The 22,920-nt window shown below is 43.9% G+C and overlaps 1 protein-coding gene across 3 annotated transcripts in view; it reads right to left on the reverse strand.

The window, feature by feature from the left end:
• The window catches only part of GNAO1 (G protein subunit alpha o1), a 299,044-nt gene that overhangs the window by 207,138 nt on the left and 68,986 nt on the right, over positions 1 to 22,920 (reverse strand). The window lies entirely within an intron of this gene.

Consider the following 22,920-nt stretch of genomic DNA (forward strand, 5'->3'; position numbering starts at 1 on the left):
TAGATGAGGTTTCAGGTCCCAATCTACCTCACACTGAGGTCTATGGAAATGTTTCTCTTGATTCCAATTGGAATTGGATCAGGCCTGTAGTCTGGTAGACAGCCACAAACACATCTATAATATAGCACTTACAACCCATTGGAATCGCCTGCTCAATAGACAAGTTTACCATAAGGAGCTCTGCCATCTGCACACCCTAAGAAGGGCTAATAACCTGAGTTCTGTCACAAATTTCTCTTTACTCAAGACTGCGTAGAAATTATACTTACAGCAATGTATCAGTTCTGTGCACTAGAAACCATTCGTATGGTACTGAATGCACAGGTATTCTCTATTCACATGTAAAACGTACCAGAGCAACACTACATATTCCAACTCAAACCAGAAAATATGACTTTATAATAGTTAATATAAAACAGAGGTGGGCAAACTATGGCCCGTGGGCCACATCCAGCCCGCGGGACCATCCTGCCTGGCCTGTGAGCTTCTGGCCGGGAGGCTAGCCCCCGTCCCGTCCCCTGCTGTCCCCCCACCCCACATCAGCGCTCTGACCCACCGCTTCTGCCGGGCAGCACGGGTGGCGTGGCTGGCTCTGGCTGGGTGGCGGGGCTGCGAGCTCCTGCTGCTCTGAGCAGCATGGTAAGGGAGCAGGGGCGGTTGGATAGGAGTGGGAGTCCCGGAGGGCAGTTAGGGGCGGGGGGTTCTGGAGTGGGGCAATCAGGGGACAGGGAACGGGGGGTTGGATAGGTGTGGGAATCCCTGGGGGGGGCTGTCAGCAGGTAGGGGGGTGCGGAGGGCAGTCAGGGGACAGGGAGCAGGGGGCATTGGATAGGGGGATGGGGTCCTGGGAGGGGGCAGTCAGGGGACAAGGAGCAGGGCAGGTTGGATGGGTCAGAGGTTCTGAGGAGGCAGTCGGGGGGTGGGGGGGGAGACGGATAGGGGACGGGGGCCAGGCTGTTTGGGAAGGCACAGCCTTCCCTTCCCAGCCCTCTATACAGTTTTGCAACCCTGATGTGGCCCTCGGGTCAAAAAGTTTGCCCACCCCTGATATAAAACCATCCAGCTCTATGCATTAGATTTTTCTCTCACTAGCTTTAAACTGGCGTAGCTTTATTTGCTTTCATGGAGCTACTCCTGGTTTTCTCCAGTGTTAGAAGATGAACAGGTCTATAGATCTTGTACTAAACAACTGGTCTAAATCCAAGCGTTTGCCAGTCTTCTTTGTTTAGGCCATCGTAATAATTTAATAGAGCCTTCACTGCTTATTCAGTTTGTATTCCCTCATTCATTAGTCTAGTTGCTAAAACAGACCATAATCAGTGGGGGCTGCTGAGGTGAAGCAGTGGCTGGGGACTGGGAGGGGCCATGGGCCACGTAGCGCTCTCCTGCAATAACTAAGAGGAAGAGTAACAAAAACACTCATCAGGAATAGTCTCACAAATGGCAATGTAAACATACTGCAGGAGCCAAGGGGGTGTTACTGCAAATGGCAGGTGGTGTCTGGACCTGCCACAGTACCAAGGGAATAAGAAAAAAACAAATGTATCCGCATAAAGGTCTGGCGTTAAGAAGAAAAGGAGAGAAAAAAACAACCCCCAAACCAATCAACACAGCTACTAATGTAAGAAATGGTGCCACCATCCAGACAGTGATTATGGTCTGATTATGGTTGCTAACTATGTCGTTGGGGACAGTACGGCGCTTTGGGTAATAGGTCGCATTGAGGATGGATGGCTTGTCGCCAAGCAAGTGTACTGTTTCTGTATTCTTTAATGGCAATGAGCGTGACTCTTGGAGAAAGGGTGGACTTTGCTCTCAGCTTGGAGTGGGTAGAGCAGGGGTGGGATTGAGGACTGAGATCACCCTGGAGTGGGATTGAGGACTGAGATCACCCTGGAGTGGGTAGAGGAGGGGTGGGATTGAGGACTGAGCCCTCCCTGACATTTTTGCAACCCTGATCAGATGACTGTGCAATGGAGCCTCCTGCACTTACCACTCTGCACAGCCAGAATTTTATATTCATGCATGCAAGCCAAGGAATTTCATACACAGAGCCAAACCCTGGGCCTGCTATGATGCCGCTGTACTGCTCTGGCAGAGCCATGGGGCCATCCGGTCAGCTTACCCATCCCGTTGAGGGACTCCTCAGGTGGTGTAGAGCTGGATATGTTGCCTGTACTTTACCACCTTCACGCTGGGGCAAGCCGCACGTCAGGCCATAGCTAGAGCTTGGGGACCCTAGGCTGCCAGAAAGGCCGCTTGGATCAGAGCAGTGCTGAGACTGCTGTGCTATGTGTTTGGGACTGAACCAGCCCTTGGAGAGTCCCAGTATTGGGAGGCAGGAAGGTGGCAGAAAGCCACCTCTGCTCCCCATCTCCTGGCTCCTGTGCTAAACAGAGCTCACTTAGACCCACCCATTGGACTCATCTGTGGGTCCAAATATGAATTTGAGTGAGTGCAAGTGGCCAAAAAGATTGGTGAATCCTGATCCTCCCCTTGCACTAGAAGTGAAACTCCCTTGGGTCCCAGCTTGATTTACAGTTGAGTCATTACTAAAAAGGATGTGAGAAATTCACAAACTCCTGGGCGATGTCCAGTAATTAGGACCATATTTGGCATGAATCAAGTGGAGGGTGACACAAATCAAGGACTCCTGGCACTAAAGTCTCTGGTCTTATTGTGGGTGCAACTGATGTGCAGAGCTGACTTTCATTATACCCCTTTAGTACTTTTGGACAAGCAAATTCTTCCCTTCTAAAGTCTGTGCTGTGGACACTGGAAATATGCAAACATGGGGTGGCATTTTCCTGGAGAGGCATGAGAAAGGAATGAAGGTTTTCCACTTGTTCAGATGCCTTTATGGCACATGAGCCCAAATCCCTATAAGAAGAATTTCTGTTATGCCAATTTCTACATTCATAAGGGGGACAGAACTACAGAGGCACGTACTATCATAATCCCTTCCTGGTCAATGTGTGTTTCCCCCCTGAGAAGCCGCCTCAAGCAGGATTTAAAATGAACGCCCCTAAGGTGAGCCACAAAAAATCAGGTGCAACAATGCCTGTTTAATGTGTGTTAATTAAGACAGTGGCTTTAGATTCCAACATTTCACCATATAACTTAATAATAATAAAAAAGCACAGCTTAACAATGCAGAGAATAAACAGAGAGGACCCGATTCTGATCTCATGCCGAGGCACCTGAGTAAATCCACTGAAAGCAACAAGAGGCATGAATTCAGTCTCCAGGCTCATCCAGTTCTCCATCTCTCTGCAAAAACTGCCACTGCTGATGATATAATTAATACTAGTTTGGATTTATATAGCACCTTTATTCCAAGGATCTTCCAGCCTTGCACAAATATTAATAATTAAACCTTGCAAAACTCTGGGAGGAAGCTGACGTGCCTCACAAGAGAGACAGGGTCGTGTTTTGCTTTTCGTAGTGTTGACACATGTCTGCTAGGGACTAGATTTCATAGAATCATAGAATCATAGAATATCAGGGTTGGAAGGGACCCCAGAAGGTCATCTAGTCCAACCCCCTGCTCGAAGCAGGACCAATTCCCAATTAAATCATCCCAGCCAGGGCTTTGTCAAGCCTGACCTTAAAAACCTCCAAGGAAGGAGATTCTACCACCTCCCTAGGTAACGCATTCCAGTGTTTCACCACCCTCTTAGTGAAAAAGTTTTTCCTAATATCCAATCTAAACCTCCCCCACTGCAACTTGAGACCATTACTCCTCGTTCTGTCATCTGCTACCATTGAGAACAGTCTAGAGCCATCCTCTTTGGAACCCCCTTTCAGGTAGTTGAAAGCAGCTATCAAATCCCCCCTCATTCTTCTCTTCTGCAGGCTAAACAATCCCAGCTCCCTCAGCCTCTCCTCATAACTCATGTGTTCCAGTCCCCTAATCATTTTTGTTGCCCTTCGCTGGACTCTCTCCAATTTATCCACATCCTTCTTGAAGTGTGGGGCCCAAAACTGGACACAGTACTCCAGATGAGGCCTCACCAATGTCGAATAGAGGGGAACGATCACATCCCTCGATCTGCTCGCTATGCCCCTACTTATACATCCCAAAATGCCATTGGCCTTCTTGGCAACAAGGGCACACTGCTGACTCATATCCAGCTTCTCGTCCACTGTCACCCCTAGGTCCTTTTCCGCAGAACTGCTGCCTAGCCATTCGGTCCCTAGTCTGTAGCTGTGCATTGGGTTCTTCCGTCCTAAGTGCAGGACCCTGCACTTATCCTTATTGAACCTCATCAGATTCCTTTTGGCCCAATCTTCCAATTGGTCTAGGTCCTTCTGTATCCTATCCCTCCCCTCCAGCGTATCTACCACTCCTCCCAGTTTAGTATCATCCGCAAATTTGCTGAGAGTGCAATCCACACCATCCTCCAGATCATTTATGAAGATATTGAATAAAACCGGCCCCAGGACCGACCCTTGGGGCACTCCACTTGATACCGGCTGCCAACTAGACATGGAGCCATTGATCACTACCCGTTGAGCCCGACAATCTAGCCAGCTTTCTACCCACCTTATGGTGCATTCATCCAGCCCATACTTCCTTAACTTGCTGACAAGAATACTATGGGAGACGGTGTCAAAAGCTTTGCTAAAGTCAAGAAACAATACATCCACTGCTTTCCCTTCATCCACAGAACCAGTAATCTCATCATAAAAGGCGATTAGATTAGTCAGGCATGACCTTCCCTTGGTGAATCCATGCTGGCTGTTCCTGATCACTTTCCTCTTATGCAAGTGCTTCAGGATTGATTCTTTGAGGACCTGCTCCATGATTTTTCCAGGGACTGAGGTGATTTACACCAATCAGCAACGTTGCCAAGAAACACAGCTCAAGATATTGCTCTGCACGTCGGAATCAGACTGGGATTGTACCACCTTAGTTCAAAACAGCATCTAAATGAATGCAAACAAATTGCACATCATTACTTTGCTTCTGCTTTTGTTATTGGTGGAACAGTCACTGAGCATGGCCAGCTTTCCTCACTGACATATACAGAGTCCAACATCTCACCAGTTCTGTCTGCAAAATAGCTGAGCCATATTTGTGGCACAACTGGGATCGGGTAGGGGATGAAGGAATCAGAGCTCAGCAATAAAGTTGAGAAGTTATAATTGCTTTTTCAACACATTTTAAGGCATAATAATATTGGGTCTGATTCTAATCTCACTCCCTGGTTTACACTGGTGCATCTCCCTTTACTTCAGTGGAGTTACTCCTGGTTTACACCAGTGTGAAAAGAGAATCAAGCTCACTTTGATTCACGTGACAAAGTCCCCCTTGAAGGTGGTAAGAGATTGGTGCCATCCACAATGGATGGTAGAGAGCTGGACCACTGATGTCCCAGAATGCTGTTCCTGTAGACAGGCTTCCTTCCAGAGTGGGAGAGTGAGATAGGAAAATGTACTGTTTCACAAGTATACCTGAGAAGCTAGGAAAACAGCTTAGAATCAAAATTTACAAGGGGACTCAATCCGGCCTCCAATTTTGCACCTACCAGTTGCAGACAAAATAACTGTGAGCACAAATAGTGGCAAATAGATGTCTGGTTACCTGAGTCGTGGATGCAATTAGAAAGTTAGATGTCTTGTTGCTATTATTTATGCCCACAAAATTGCACCCACAATTGATTGTGGGTGCAAAGTTGGAGGCTATTTCAAAAATGTGGCCCTTAGTCTTACTCACCAGATAGCAGTTTCACAGAGAATTACTGTACACACCACAAACTTCAGGTAAACCAAACATTACCTCAAGCCCACTACAGGGAAACCAAAGAGTACATCATAAAGCATAGCTTGTCTGTAAAGCCTTAATTATGACTGTGTCGGTGCAAAGAGACTGTCAACAAGGAAAAGCCGGATCAGCAGAACTCTGGAGCAAAGCTTTGCTACTAGATGTTCGTCCCTAAGTACTGCATGGCCGTAAAGGATGATTTTAAGTCACATGCTGTTAAAAAATTTGGAAGCAGAAATAATCACTAGGCCTAAATGTTGCAAACAGGGAACCAGACTCTAGCAAGGTGTCATCATGACACACAGGTACAGTTCACAGCATGCTTCGTTATCACAAATGAATGATTTCCAGGGGGCTGATTCCTGCAGCCTTTACTTAGTCAAAACTCCCACTGGAGTGAATGGATATGACCCAGAGAGTTATAATACTATTTCCAGATAGCCCAGATCCGGAATTAAATGTCCAGATGCCACAATCTTGCTTGGGGTTAATGTCAGAATAGTGATTGTGTAAATATGGTTCCTCACCCATGCAATATTATGTGTTTGCAGTAGGTCTTCCAGTCATAACCTGCTCTCTGTACTGACAAAATCTCTAGTTATGATTTCAGTTTGCTCTGCAAAACCAGTACAGCTATGAGAGAGTGAGCTCGATTCTATTTCCATCTGTGCACAATTAGCGAAATGATCAGCTCAGTTCTGATCACGGAGTCCTTATTAGTGGTGATGATGTAAATCCAGCTGAGCCCTGTCTCTTCCAGGTGCCCGGCTGAGTTTGCTGGGTTGGACACCAAGTAATTTTAATCTCTACATCCGCTGGAGTTTACAAAGTGTGTCTGACAATGCCCCTTACCCAATTCTGAGCTTCACTGCTTAAGTGCACTTTCACCATGTAATGTGTATAATTACTTGCTGATCCTGGACAGACATGACTAGAAAATCAATATTCAGGAGCCATGCATTTTCTCCTTTTCGAGATCTGTAGCCAATCTTTAAGATACATGAATTATTCCCTTCTTCAGTAGTAGCACATGGCTGCTGCCTGGAAAGAAGATGACCCCCTATAAAATCTCTCTCTCTCCAAGTATCTCAAGAATTAAGCTCTAGGTGTGTCTAGAACATATCTAGGATTTGCAGAACGACTTCGGTTGTTAAGAATGCCTCAAAAAGAAGACCTGTCAGATGTGATCAATTACATGTCTTTCAAACCTAGCACTGGGACGATCTGCTTCATAAAAAAAAAAAAAGGTTTACATACCATTCTCCGGATCCTAGGACAGTGCCCACAGATGCTTTTAATTTCAATCTTATTCTTGAGCTCACCCACTCTGAACACTTACTGGTCTTATTTTTATGTTGTCCCTGGAAAAAAAAATGGCATTCTATCCATATGATTTGTTCCCAGTCGGGGACACACACAAGCCAATCCCCTGACTGGTTTTTGCGCAGCTGATGGCATGGCCTCGGCTTTGAGCGCTAACATTGCTACAGCCAGGGAGGCCAGCAAAAGCGATATGAGGTTGCAAGAGGATACAGCGGCCAGAAGGTAATGGAATTCGGGGCTGAATGCCAGCTGTTTAGTATCAACAGATGAACAGTAGAGCAAAAAGATGCTGATCTCAAATATCAATAACAAGAGACACAAATCCGCTTCCTTTCGCATGAAAGCGTCCCCATGCTTCAGTGCCTGACTCACGCCTTTGCCTTCTTTAATCTTGAACCAGAGTTCATTTAAGCAAGAGGAACCCTTGTAACCAGGTCAATCGGCCCATGAGAGCCAGAGGGGGAAAGCTCAGGGGCTAGGCTACCCCATTCTAGGAGTTCTGCAGCAGACAGAGACCTAGGAAACACACAGGTAGCTGCTGAGGGAGATGAAATAGTTCCAGATGAACAATTGGTGTCTGGAAAATCCCCAGGCTTCTGGTCTCTTTAGGACCCAGGATCTGGACCCTTATAGTGTAGGGTGGGGCAGATCTCTCCTCTCAGCCATGCCTTCTGCCTTCCTTCCTAGAACTCAGGACAAGTTCTAGGAAGGAGTGCAGCCTATAACTTGCCTTTTCCCTCTTTATGGGGGAGAAACTAGAAGGAAGAGGGGTGACCTGCTAACCTCTCCTAGGCCAGGAAGAACAATGCTGAATCGTGTTGACTCTGCCTCCAAACTGTGGAGGAGGAGCATTGGGAAAGCCACACCTCCAGCCGAGGCACCTGGGGAGAAGAGGACATTTTGTTATGAAGGGTTTTTTTCAGTTGTGGTTTATATGAGATGTTTTGCACCAGTCCAGGAACTGGGGAAGGGTAAAGCTGACTTTAGTTCTAGCCAGTGCTGTTAGTCTTTCCCTTAAAGTCAACTTTACCCTTCCCCAGGTCCGGAGGATCTGAGGGAACAACTCCCAGTCGGCCACTCCTAGCTGAGGATCTCTGCAGTAGCATTCCAACAATGACCGCTTCCTGGGATGCTTCTAGCATGTCCCCGGAGCAAGAGCTGGTGTGCTGGCTTTTTGTCACCTGGGAATTCCCTTACATCAAAGCCGCACAAAGCAGGCAAACCACAGGAGCCCTCTAATTTATCACATTTTCAATTCTGAAAGAAGAGCTTTGGAGAGTTTAGTGGGTCGCTCATGCTGAAATATATTACTTTCCTTTTGTTTGTTCAGCTGAACATTTCATGAACACTGTCTTCTCCCACTGCCCAGCATTTCCCTAGCTATCATTAAGAAAAAAAAGTCATTCCCAGGAAAACACTAGAGAAAAACGTGGCTGAGACCCATGAGCCAGACAGTGAAATCCCCTGAGGATCAGTGCAGCTGTAACTCCGACAGACCCCGGTCGTTGGGATCGAACCTGGGACCTCCGAAGCTTGGTGCATGAGCCTCTACTGCATGAGCTAAAAGCCATATGGCTGTTAGTTATGGCTGTAGAGCAGACTCATTAATCTCTAAGTGGTCTCGGTGCCACTAGATGGGACAGAATACCAAACCCAGGTGATGTGTGGGTTACACAGAATCTATGTACTAGCTTCTAAACTTTTGTGTCTGCACCTGAAGAACTAGTGACCAATTCTGGTCGCACACTACAGTAAACCAGCAGTCACGCCGATAAAGACAGTGGAGTTACAGCGGTGAACAACAAGATCAGAATCAGACCCTTACTGGGCTTGTAGGGGGGATTTGCAATAAAAAATACACGTTTTCTATGGCTCCAGAAATTGGCTGGACTACAGTAGATTTGAATCTCTTCATACCAGCCCTAGACTTGGCTCAGTGTATCTATAGTCATCAGCATGGATGTCCTTGCACTGATCTTCCTTACTATGAGTGAACCTCATTCTCACTGAATATTGCATGATTTGACCCAGTATGTCTTGGTTTTCATGTTCAAATTCTGCATTTTAGGCATTTCAAAGGGGCCTAAGGGAATTAGGTGCCATGCTTCCACTGACTAGGTTTTGTTTGGATAGATCTATTTAAATTCAGTATTCAAATCGAGTTTCTGATTCTCCTGTAGCAATGGAGATGGAAGCAGAGGTAGCACATTCAGGCATCTGAAAGGTTAAGTTCGTTCCATGTTCCATGGATCATTTAATGTTACATCAGACTTCTGACGCAATGTCAACAAATGATCAAAGGTGTTTTGAACACCTAGCATGCTTTCAACTTCAATAGATGCCGCAAGTCAAAACTCTCTCATCTGCTCACATCTTGAAACTGTTCTATTAGATCAGAGCTGAGCAGAATCTTCAATTCTCAAACGACTGATGCTGAGCCTCGAGCAGCAGCATTTTCAGTTTTAGCAAGCTGGCGGGGGGAAGGGGGAAGAGTGAAATATTTAATGTTTTCTGAATATTTGCTCGGACAACCCACCAACGTTTTGGGAAATTTGGATTTTGCCAAAAACTACTACAAAATCTAACAGCAGCCACATCTGACAGAATAGTCTATACCGATGCTCACCCCAACTAAACAGAAAGTGTGTTCTACAATAGCTTCTACCAATTACAAGCAAGGAGGTAATCAGTTATGCAGACCAAGAATTTATTTATTTTGGAAGGTTTTGATCATTAATTCTGATTTTTTTAAAAAGATGGTTCTGAGGTAGTCAGAGAAGAAAATTGAAGGCATAGTTGGAAGGAATTTGACATGGCAACATGAAGTTGCCTTGTTCCTGAACAAGAACAAAGGATGATTTAATGCTTGTAAGAGAAAAGATAGTCCAAGTCAAATGCCTCGTTCAGACGCATCACAAGCACACCACACACAGCCAGTTATGCCACACTGATCTTGCAAACAGTGTGTCCAGGTTCCCACAGAGGGAAAGAAAGAAAGTCAAGAATTGCTTAGCACCATTATATTCGGCTCTGTTGGACGAGTACAGAACAATCTTAGCCCTGTGGGACTTATTCTTTGATTCAAATGACTATATACAGACCCCTTTCTGTACCAATAGCACTGTAAGGCCGTGTGGAAAAGAAGATGAGCCTTGTCCTTCCACAGAGCTGAAATGCTTTATGCATGTCCCGGTATAATATAATCTACAGAAAGAAATTCTGAGATGTGTCACAAAGGGGCCAGGCAACACATCACACCAGATATTTAAATAACTATTTATTAAAATGTTCTGGATAAAGGTGAACTCTTTTTTCCCCAAGATGCGGTATTTTCACCTGCTTTATCCTGGGAATTGTAAGCACCTTGACACCTAGATTATGGAAGATTCTCTAACATCACTCTAGTTTTTGTAAGTTGTATTATAACTTCCACTGAAATGCTGTATGGTAGCCAACCTATTTATTGACTATCAGGGGTCTGCATGTGTTGCAGATGCAGAATTAAATGATTGAGGCTATTTTTAGCCCTCTTTCTCAATCAGTGATGATACTGCTGACTGGTCAACACAGTGATATCATTAGGTCCTGTGTCTGAAGTAGAGGCATCAAAATTATTCCTTTTTAATAAAAGCAATTCTAAATATTTCTCTGTGGATTTCAAAGCTGGGAAGAGACTTGTTTCCAGCACAACAATGAATGATAGGAGTACTGCAAATGATCCCAGTTTTGCTTTAGGATATACCCACTGCTTAATAGTTCAGCAGTCATGATCCTAAAATATTTCCATTGACTGCTTACTACTTGGGTGGTGAAACTCCTATGAGACATCCACTGGCTATCTAATGCTTCGACAGCCACAACTCAGTATCTACCATTTTATTTTACTATATGGCTTAGCAATTTGTCCTCTTCACTTGTTGGTGTATATTTGACCACTGAAATTTATTGCAGCTTTTTTCCATGGTTCTTTAATTCAGTCACTTATATATTTGGAAAATACATTGTCGTTTAAAGATATATTGCTGTTATTTATACCATTTTCAAGCAAATGGATCAACTTAATGTTTTTCCAGTTTTCCTGAAAGTGTTTCTTGGAGATGTCCCATTCCGATTCTGGCCAGCCCATGTGTGTGAGGGCACAAGGAACAGCATCTTACATACTGCAGCCATCTGCAATCATTAAAACAGGAAAGGTTTCAGAGTAGCAGCCGTGTTACTCTGTATCCGCAAAAAGAAAAGGAGTACTTGTGGCACCTTAGAGACTAACCAATTTATTTGAGCAAAAGCTTTCGTGAGCTACAGCTCACAGCTGTAGCTCATGAAAGCTAATGCTCAAATACATTTCTTAGTCTCTAAGGTGCCACAAGTACTCCTTTTCTTAAAACAGGAAAGTGTGCATGGTGCTAGTGAAAACAAGCAGTGTGTAGATGCAAGTGAAAAGCAGTTCTTAGAGGTTTCTGAAAATTAGATCATGATAGGTGTGGTCCTTGAAAGTAACCACAAAAGTCCATGGGAGCTCAGCACCTTGAAGATTCACATCCTGTATTTTGAACGGTTTATATTTGCTTCTTTTCATTAGATTTCTAAATACATTTAACTGTAAAGAAAGCTCTTAATGGGAAGGTTCCTCTTCATCGCTCTACAGTAAAGATGGAAAAAGAGTGTGGGAGTGTGATAGAAAAAAGCCATTTTAATTTTATAAGACTTCTGAGCAATTAAGAAAAAGCATTTCATTCACCAAGCGATTAGTAAAGTGCACTATGTGCTGAATGGAATGTGGAGAGATAATTGAAACAATTTGGTTGCTATGCACTAGACATTACTAGAGTGCATCAGCCAATCACTCAGTACCAACAAAATCTATATGCTATGGATTGTAATGTCATTTTCATCTTCCAATGGCAGTATCAACACTGGTGAAGGACATTTCTTGGGGCTCCATGGCTCAGCTGTGTATCAGACCTTCCCCTATCTCCCAGCAAGTCATACATTTTGAAGAAATGCTCAGGGCCTCAATTATTGCTTCCTTATCAAATAAATGGAGTACTCAGCAACAATGGACACAAATTGATTGGCTAACTTTGGCCCCATTTTATTAAAACACTTAGGTGCTTAAAACTAAGCACATTCTTTTGTGCTTTGCTGAACTTGGGCCTAAATAAGTAGCGAACACCAAATGGGAGGCACTATTTCTTTAAATACGTCCAGCTGATGACATAAAGCATACAGTCCCCTCTCATGCATGAGAAAAGATGGGGGGGGGTTGTGTTAGGAGAGGGGTATTTGTAGGGATTGTAGGGACAAAGAGCATTTCATGAGATTTATAACTGAGCTTGGGTTACCTGTGGTCATCACTTCTTCCTAGACAGCTATTAATCCCCAGTTAATGCCCTGGGCTTTGGCTGTTAATGATTAAATACACCTTCCCCTTGACCTTTTAGGGATTTTTTGTATCAATGAAAGTGAGGGACAGACTGTGGTGACTGGAGTTAGGTTTCATTCAGTATTGCAATCTGTGGGACAAACTAAATGTTCATGGATCAGCTCACAGACATTTAACGAGTCCCAAAGAAAGACAGGCCTGAATCTAAACCCCAGCTCCGCCTGTTCCTAAACTTTCGAAAAGTTCAGCTCACGACCTAAACTTTGACCCTCATCCTGTGTTAGCTTTCAGCTAGACTGAACACGGGCTGTGATGATTTCATGTGATCACATTACAATAGAATGTCTTGATGGTTTGTCGATGCAAAAAAAAAACCCCAACAAACCAAAACGGGAGGGTTGGGGTGGGGGTTCATTGCTTTGTCAAGGCCAAAAAAGGTCTGTTGTGGCACACAGGTTTTAATACATTTTAAGTTGTTGGTCAAGGGAAATTAGGAATACAGTCATATTCTTTATATTACAGTAAAAATTGTTTAAATCATTTAATTATATTTAACTCTTCACATAAAACCATTAAATAACCCCTACTCCATCACACTGATACACAGTGTTCAAATTAGAGGGCTCTTGCTCAGTAGTACATTGGCCAGACAGCGAGATCACTGGCCTTATTCTGTTCACACTTACGCCCTGATTGAGCAAAGCACCATAAACCTTTGTTTAATGTTAAGCATGTGCTGAAATCTACTGACTTCAGTTGGATTTAAGCACACGCTTAAAGCTCTGATTCAGCAAAGAACTTAAGTACATGCTAAACTGTAAGCATGAGAGTAATCCTGTATCCCTATTCAGGAAATCACTTAAGAACATTAAATCCCATTTACTTCAATGGAACGTAAGCACATGCTTAAATTTAAGCAGGTGCCTACATGCTTTGCTGAATAGGGATGGACATAAACACTTGTTTAAAGTAAATTTTGACGTAGAGGCTGATCCCAAACCATTTGAGATCAGTGTTAGGCTTCCTAGTGAGTTCAGTAGACTTTGGATCAGACCTGTACAGTGATTCAACTGAGACCAGAATCAGACCCTATGGCTTTTCAACTGAAACACACTGAACAGAACCCAGCCTTAAAAATCAGTGTTTGTCACACAAGCCACAAATGGCACAAACACAGGGCCCCAGTCATGATAGAGAGAGGGCTAATGTTTTGTCTTGTGGGTGGTAACCCAACAAAGCCACATAAAATGTAGCCAGGAGCTGCATTAGCGCCGATCTACCAATGTATCTAGAGCACAGACTGTGCGCTACAATTGTGATATGGACAAATGAAATGCCCATCACGGACTAGCCTGAGAAAACCAAGCTCGTTTCAGGTTCAATAAAGACACTTAGAATAATGACTTTTACAGAGCTTGTTATCCCATGATTGCAAAGCGCTTTGCAAATGCTGTCTATTTAAGATTTCACATATCCCGCTAGGAAAAGGTGCTGGATCCATTTTTAAGATTAGTAAACTGAGGCACAGGGTGCTTAATTATAAAAAATCACAGGGCAAATCCAGTAGCAGAATGGCGAACAAAAATCCAGGAGTCCTTGCACCTATTTCCTGCTCTGATCACTAGTTAACACTCCCTCTCAGTCTGAGTCATGTGCTGCAGTGATGTTAAGGTTAGAGCACAGAACTACTGTGCCACCGAGGCTCACGGGTCTTTATAATATGACCTTTAACCCTCTTAAGATCTTACTGAGCTAAACTGGAATAGGCCATACATACATACATACATACATCAAACTTCAGGGAGCCAGATTCTCACCTGGTGTTAATCCTCCACTGAGGATCTGGTTTATGATTTGTGACATTGGGTTTTCAAGTCATGGTGTCCAACTGGCATGAGCAAGAGGCCATGTAGATTTCCTACTAGAAAGGAATTTAGTTTATTACACCCAACTCTCCTGAACAAGTGTTTCCTTAGCAAAAGTGAGAGATGGCCCTTGGTGTTCAGTAAGTGGAGCCCGCTGCTGAGCCTTTTACTCCAGGCTCTTGCTTTGGACAGAAACCAGTGGAATTTAATTTCCCCTCAATTTTCACAGCTTTCCTTGTGACTTCAGCATCCAGCAGGAGGTGCTCAGCACTTAACAACTGAGTGGAAAGTATAGAAACATAAAGGCTGTCATTCCAAGGTATTTTGCATAACTTCAGCCTGCCGAAATGATTTCAAAAGACAACATCGGCTACAGCTTCAAAATGCCTAACTTAAAAAAAAAAACAAATATGAAAAAAAAATCCCCAACCAATTATTGCATCTCTTACCTAGGGGGATCCATTTTCCAATTGAACTGATGTTTCCTATTGAACTGGGTTGTGCACACATCAATATACATGTTGCAAACAATGTTTTCTTTACTAAAACTGACAAGAAATTGACAGTAGGATATTATATTTCAAGTGTATCACATTCAGATAAAAAGCTCACGAGTTAAAGGTCCAGCTCCCATGTAAGCAGTCCTTACTCATGAGGTGAGTAAGGGTTTGTAGGATCCATCTCTAAAGGTCATCACACAGTCTATGCACCCCTTAAGCCCTTAATTTAGGACTTTAGTGGTGCACAGACATTCTGAATGTGGTGAATTTCACTCTTTGCTTCCATCAGTACTGTGTATGTCAGGGACCGGAGTGATGGTAGGCAGGACTAGTGGCAGGATCTTGGGAACTAGGAACTGAAGCCAGGAGTCTGTACCAGTGTCAGAGTCAGGAGTCAAGCCTAGAGTCAGAGCTGGAGCCAAAGTCAGGAATCAGGTCAAGGGTCAATACCAGGTTATTAGGGTCAGTGTTGTGATCCCAGGGGTCGGTCGGGAGTCAGAATCCAAGTTGGAGCCGAGGTCAGTGTTGGGAGTTCAGAAGCAGGGCAGTCATGGCAGCGAGCGAGGGATTGACATTGTTGCCTGGACATTTCCTGGAATGCCCCAGAGGCTTATACAGGATCAGGGAGTCAATCAGGGATTGCTAAAACAACTGTCCATCCTATCACTCGAGGTGGAATTTCCCATGGCAACCTCTGCAGATGTGGATTGCAGGGAGCACCCAGGGTACAGCAGCTGCTCTGTGGCAGTGTGCGGAGGTGGTTTTTTGATAGCCCTGCAGGCCCACATTAAAGTCTTGCTGATCCTTACATCCTATAACATAGCTGTCAGGCCCCAAAGAGAACAGTGAAATAGACATTTTTTGTTCAAACTTGGATGGAAATTTCTCCACCAGATCTGGTGAGACTATTTGTTCCTTGATCCAAGGTTATAAAAGTGCAGTCAGGAGAGTTCTGAAGCTACACTGTTCTCAATGGTAGCAGATGACAGAACGAGGAGTAATGGTCTCAAGTTGCAGTGGGGGAGGTTTAGATTGGATATTAGGAAAAACTTTTTCACTAAGAGGGTGGTGAAACACTGGAATGCGTTACCTAGGGAGGTGGTAGAATCTCCTTCCTTAGAGGTTTTTAAGGTCAGGCTTGGCAAAGCCCTGGCTGGGATGATTTAACTGGGAATTGGTCCTGCTTCGAGCAGGGGGTTGGACTAGATGACCTTCTGGGGTCCCTTCCAATCCTGATATTCTATGATTCTATGATACAGTGCCCTCTGTAAGGCTAAAATTTCAATTTCTTGGATTATGTATAGCTAAACCAACACGTGGGGCCAGATGCTCATGACCTTGTGGTTCATGACCACAAAGATACAGTTCGGAAGTACATTATATTTCAAACTATCGCAATTAACATCCTTCTGCCTCTCTAGCTTTGCTTGAATGGCCTGTCCTGCATCCATTCATGTTAGAAAGTATCTGAAACCGATAGAGTGAGTATGTGCCTCTAAGCCTATATTTCAAAAGGAAAAATATTCTTCCTAACTGGTGTCAGGTTTAAAAGTGTTAAAACCTTGAATCCAATTGAAAAAAAAAATAGGGTTTTTTTGTTAAGTAGTTTGTTTGGTTTCCTCACTTCAGAGCAGGATCGGGCCCCAAGACAATGTTGACAGTACTGTATTACACTAAGGGCAGGTCTACACTACAGGGCTAAGTTGACCTAAGTTACGCAACTCCAGCTATGTGAATAACTCCCGTCGACTTACTATATGCTTCTCATTCCCGCTGAGTACTGGAGTCGACGGGAGAGTGATCGGCAGTCGATTTAGGGGGTTTTCACTAGACTGACCCCCGGTGGATCGATCGCCGCGCATCAATCCCCCGCTAAGTGAAGACAAACCCTGAGACTCCCAGATCTTCAACTGATAAAAACTGGCCCGGCTCCTTTCGTATTAGTCTTAAAACAGGTCAGCAGGGCCACTAAAAAGAATTGTTATCACTCATTTATTTCTAGGGTGCAAGGAACTCAGTGTAATTGACAGGCCTCTTCACATTAAAAATCAATCAAAAGGGTGAAATATATTTGGTCAAAACTGTCAATGCCAAAGTCCATGAAGCGCTCACGCCTGCTCTCATTGAAGTCAATTGCAAACTTCTCACTGGCCTCAATGGAAGAGAGATCAGGCTTTATGGCCCCAACTGAACAAAGTATTTAAGCACGCGTTTGTCTACACAGACTCCCGTTTCAAAGCTAGCTACATCAACGCACACTAGGGAACGGTCAGAGGCAGTGTCCAGAAGGACACTTAGCATGTAGCAGGCTATTGTGGGGCAGATTTACACCCCAGCTTGTCACTAACTAGTTGTCCATGTAGACAAGCCCTAACTCTAACCTCTGGCCGTGTCATAGTCCGGGTTCCCCCCTTCCGGGGAACTCCTTCCGCAACAGTCTAGCTGCTCCTCACAGCGGCTTGGCAGTCCATAGCCCGGCCACTTCTTCAGCGGTGATGGGGTGGGCGGAGGGACCCAGTCCTGCTCACTACTCTGGGTCCCAGCCCAGGGACCCTGTGAACAATAGCTTCCTGCTGCCTCTCCTTTCTTTCTCCACCAGTCTGTCTCAATTTCCCTGGGCCACTTCCCCGCAGCCCCAGCACCTTCGGCTCCTGCCTCTAGCTCCTTCACCCTCCTCCCGGGGCCTCGGGCCTGCAAGACCTAGCAGCCCTGTTCACGGTGCTAGTCTCTGTGGCCCTCTAGGAAGCCAGTCCCCACCCTTGGACTGACTCGCTGTGGCCTGCAGCTTCCTTTTAAACAGGCTGTCTGGGCTCTGATGAGCTGGTCTAGCCGCACCCTAATTGGCTGTTTCCTTGCAGCCCTCCAGGCTGGGTTTTAACCCTATCAGGACCAGTGAGGGGCAGATACCCCATCACACACATGCATAAGTGTTTTACTGGTTCAGAGCCAGAGTGCCGAGTACTAAATATGTGCTTAAATGCTTTGCTAGATAGGGGCCAAAGTGCTCAGCACCTTACAGGCCTAAGCCTCTTCATGGCAAAGTCCTAGAGAATGTAATAGTGATTAAAATCCAATAGGGTTCCACAGATGTTTAATAAAGATCTATAGACACTACAAACCTATAGAACTTAATAGAGAATCCATCTTCCTTAAATCATCATGGAGATTTCTACAGCAGGGCTACCATTTTCTGTTAAAAAGCGATAGGATTTTTCCATGAGGGAGAGTTCTGCATGTAAAGGGGCTTCCAGGATGGGAACACGGATTAGTAATGTCAAGGCCATGCCATACCAATGGGCTGGAGTTGGAACAGGTGCATCACTAGGTAGACTGTACCTAAATGGCCTGATGCATTGATGCTCTACTCCAGCTTCACACTGGTTTTACACTGTACACCCCTAGAATTAGTAAAAAGAAAAGGAGGACTTGTGGCACCTTAGAGACTAACCAATTTATTTGAGCATGAGCTTTCATGAGCTACAGCTCACTTCATCGGATGCATGCCTTTTCTTTTTGCGAATACAGACTAACACAGCTGTTACTCTGAAACCTAGAATTAGTGTAGTTACACCAAAGTAGCAAAGTGATGAACCACATAACCTTGAGGCTCACTAATGCTACATTTTTAGGCCCTGATTCAGGAACAAATGTAAGCACAGGCTTCGGTGCATGCCTATTCAGAAAGGCACTTAAGTGTGTGCCTTCAATGGGTCTTAAGCACATGCTCAAAAGTTAACCACATACTTAAACGCTCTTCCTGAACAGAGATGCTTTCCTGAATTGGAGCCTTAGTTCTGCTATGATTACTGTATTCTTTTTTTTAATTACATTTATTTTCCTGGTAATTTTTCTTTAATTTAATTTTTGCATCGTACAACAGAACATGAAAATGAACTATCCTGTTAATGATAAATAGCAAGTTACAAAGCAAATGAATTATTAAAAATGTAAGTGATTGAGGAAACCCTCTCTCTCTCATTTTTTAAATATATCAGCAAACTGAAAACAAACCATTTTCTGATGCAAGTCCTAGGAGGTGATGGGGAAGGAAGTAAATATAGTAAATGAGCAAAGAGATCTGCTACTGAGGTCAGCATAGAGCACACAAATAGAATTCAATGATTCTTAACAGTGCACCCAAACGCTGTCTGAATGTAGGTTTCAGAGTAGCAGCCGCGTTAGTCTGTATCTGCAAAAAGAAAAGGAGGACTTGTGGCACCTTAGAGACTAACAAATTTATTTGAGCATAAGCTTTCGTGAGCTGTAGCTTTTCTTTGTCTGAATGTAATCATTCTGTGAGAATTAGCAACATGGAAACAAAACCAGGCCTCTGAGACATACACTAAAGTCACACCAGTGAGAACAGTTATTATCCACACTGATCCTGCACAGAGTTAAGCATGTTGGTAACTTTACTGACCTGAGTAACCCTAAGCTAGGATTGCTCATGTGAGAGTGTTACTCATATGTTTAAACCTTTAAAAAATAGATCCTATTGTCAACAGAGTTCTTGAATCAGTGATTTAATCCTACTAAAGATCTGAGAGTTAATTAATCCATTTGCCTTTGATTTGATTCATTGTTGATGAATACTGCAGACTGAAATCATAACTAACTTTGATACTATATAAAACAGTTGCAAGGATGGAAAATGAATTCTGCACTGACAGCTAAGATTTTGCTAAGATTTCCTGTCTATATAACAAAATCAGTATCCATGGGCTTGTGTTTATCTTTGAAATGTCTCGAAAAATAAGACCCTCTTCCTCACAGAATTATTTATTGTAATGATCTTGCTAGTGCATCACTGCGCTCTCCTGGATAGAACCAGAACTGCTCCACTGTGTCCTGCTCCCTATAATGATAACAGCAAGTGGAGGTTCTCCTTTAACTCAAGCAGCAAAGCGCCTATGCTTTTGGAACCGGAGAAGCCCTGTTCTGTCCCCATTGTTACCCGGAAGTTCTGAAGAATTCTTCTGTCGACCTAGTGGAATCTACAATAGGGCTTGGGTTGGCTTAATTACTTTGCACAGGGCATGACATTTTCCACAACCTTGAGTGATGTAGTTCAGCAGGCCTAACTTCATAATATAGACCAGCCCTGATTCACACCTGCTGAGGAGCTGGCCCGTAGGCCCAGAATCCACAAAAACTCCCACTCGGCAGCCACCTAACCCCGTCCGTGCCTCACCTCACTTGGCACCTACGATTTTTGCAGTGAAAGTTCCTTCAGAGCCTTTGTTCCTACCTCAGAGCCTGCAGATTGCTGCCTTACTGTAGGCAGCTGGACACCTGTCTCCTACCTATGCCCCAAGTGATCCACAAACCAGGGGAAGGTAGGCAGAAGAGCGCCTGAATTGCCTGCAGGATCTGATCCAGTAGGTGTGTTCAGAGGCTGATTAGGGGGAAGGGGTGTTTTGAAAGCAGTTTGACTCTGCAACTTCGACTTCAGCAACAATTAAACGCTAGGGACGAGATGCCCGAAAGGGGATCGGGTGCTGCGACGCTAAGCCCCCTTCCCAGCTCCCATGGCCGTTGTGTGTGAAGTGAGACAGGAGCCTAACTCCCTCTTCCCAGAAAAGCACTGAAGCCACCTGATTCCAGGAGAGGAGTTCCCAGCTGTGGATCCTGGGCAGAGAAAGGTGCCTCCATGAAGCCTGACCTCCATGGGAAGGGGGCTTAGCACACACCCTTCTGGTCAGTACCTCCCATTGGTTAGCTTCAGTGGCTTCCTGCTTAACAGGATGGCTTTTGTAGATGGCATTCCAAGGCGCCTGTCTCTCCCCATTCATTGTGTAGGGAGCCCAAGGGTCTAACGCGGCTGTGTGGAGGCCACTGTGATTCCAGTGATGCTCTAGGTGATGGGAGGGCAAAGGGAGGAGAAGGAGGATGGTCAATGTCACAACAACTAAGTGCCTTTGTGGATCTGGGCCCTAGTGTTTAATTATTGCTACGTAAATGTTCCAGAGTCAAACTGTTTGCCACAAACATCTCCTTCCCCTTTCTCTCCAGCCAATACCTGGCTTTCTTCTCACTCCCTGAATCCTTATGTTATGCCAACAACCAAGGAAAAAGCCTTCCTAAGCACGAATCAAAGGAAAAGGCAGAATTTCTTTGCAAACCAACATAAAAGCTCCAGCAACCTCTGCGTTGGCTCCACATTCAGCTGTAGGCCGATAAGGGCTGCAAAGGGTGGAGATCAAAGCAAAGAGCAGTAACTGAAAGGAACAATGGGCCCCATTTAAATGGAAGCCATCTTGGTGCCCCATGCCCTTGCACACAAACACTTACTGGAATATGCCTAATTTATATATTAATAGCTGCAACATCTCTTCCCCAGGATTCTGTACATAGAGAGACTAGGATCTGTTGTAGACCTAGGCCATTTGCACCACCTTCCTTAACTAGGAGAGTGTGGAAAAGACACTTCAAGGCTGTTCACTGCAATGTGAAGATCCTGTAGAAATAAGAAGGGCTATTTTGATTAACCAAGCACTTTCCCTCCTCCCCTCTGCCTTACACATACAAGTCAGTCTGCTATCTTAGAAACCCTAGACAAGGTAAAGAACAGCGATGAATGGAAAGCGGAATTTCTGTTGTGGGAAATGATGACATTTTTAAAATTGTTCTGAATTAAAATGAAAAGCCAAAATTTTGAAATATAGTGTGAAATGAAAATTACAAAAAAATTCAATTTGGGACCATCAAAATGTTTATTTTACATGAGGACAAATCAATTTGTTTTGATAAGGTTGAATCATTTTGTTTTGACTTGTATATTAAATAGTCGTTTTAATGTATGCATGAAGTGGATACGAATGGAATATGCTACAATAAATATTTTAGTATAATATCCAGGTCAAAACAAAACGATTCAAACTTAACAAAACAAAACTAAACATTTTCCCTTATCACAATGAAACAAGCTCAGTGGTTTGAGCGTTGGCCTGCTAAACCCAGGGTTGTGAGTTCAATCCTTGAGGGGGCCATTTAGGGATCTGGGGCAAAAATTGGGGATTGGTCCTGCTTTGAGCAGGGGGTTGGACTAGATGACCTCCTGAGGTCCCTTCCAACCCTGATATTCTATGATTCTATGATTCTATGATTTCACCATTATTGAAATTAAATGGAAAAGTCAGAACAATTCATTTTCTCATCTCATAAAAAATGTCAACAAAATCGACACATTTCTGTGAAAAGTTTTGATTTCAATGAAACTGAATTTTTTTTGACAGAAAACTGTCCTGTCAAAAATGTTTCTCCTGGTTGTAGTAAAGAATGTGTTCACTTCCATTCTGTGTTACCAGCCAGTAACGTATAGAAACATTTAAGCAAAAAGTCTCTCTTTTTTGGGGGACTATTTGCTAATCCTATAAAATGTGACACATTGTCAATCTGCTTTGTCCACTCCTCCTCCAGGAGAAATTACATCTCTGGGGGAAAAAATCCACTGGCCAGCGATGACCTACATGAGAGAATTTTCATTAATTCCTTGTTAATGTTACATAATGTCATTTTGCTGAATTAAACTTGTTTGGATTAATCCTCTTAAATGATCTCTAGATGCATGGAAATCCAGCTGCAGTTGGATCATCCCACACCCAGTTCTTGAAAGTCAAAACGATGCTTTAAAACGCCGAATGGTTTAGTTAAATTTATCCAACAAACTGGAAAGATACAAAGCAGCTTTTTATTGCTTTTTTAGATCATTTACAACTTCTGTAAGCTGTCATTAACCATCATCAAAGCCAGAAAGTGAGGCAAATGGGCCTGATATTGATTTTATCGCCCAATCCTAAATAATATTTCTGGTTTCCTGTTTGCCTCATCTGAAATATTTGTTAGATAGACAGTGACTTAGTTTTCCAAAACCATTCTGACCTGCTGTCATAACCACGTTAGTGATGATATTCTGTATGTAATACAGAAAGTAAAGGACACACATAGCTTGTTCAGCAGGCTGCATTTTTATTGAGAGGTTTATAGATACTGCTAGACTCTGAAGATTTAAAAAACAAAAACAAAACAAAACAAAACCCAGCCTTAAATGGGTGAAATTCCCCCTGGTGCCAAAGACCAGCA

The sequence above is a fragment of the Lepidochelys kempii genome, chromosome 12 (genome assembly GCF_965140265.1).
Source record: "Lepidochelys kempii isolate rLepKem1 chromosome 12, rLepKem1.hap2, whole genome shotgun sequence".
Classification (NCBI taxonomy): Eukaryota; Metazoa; Chordata; order Testudines; family Cheloniidae; genus Lepidochelys; species Lepidochelys kempii.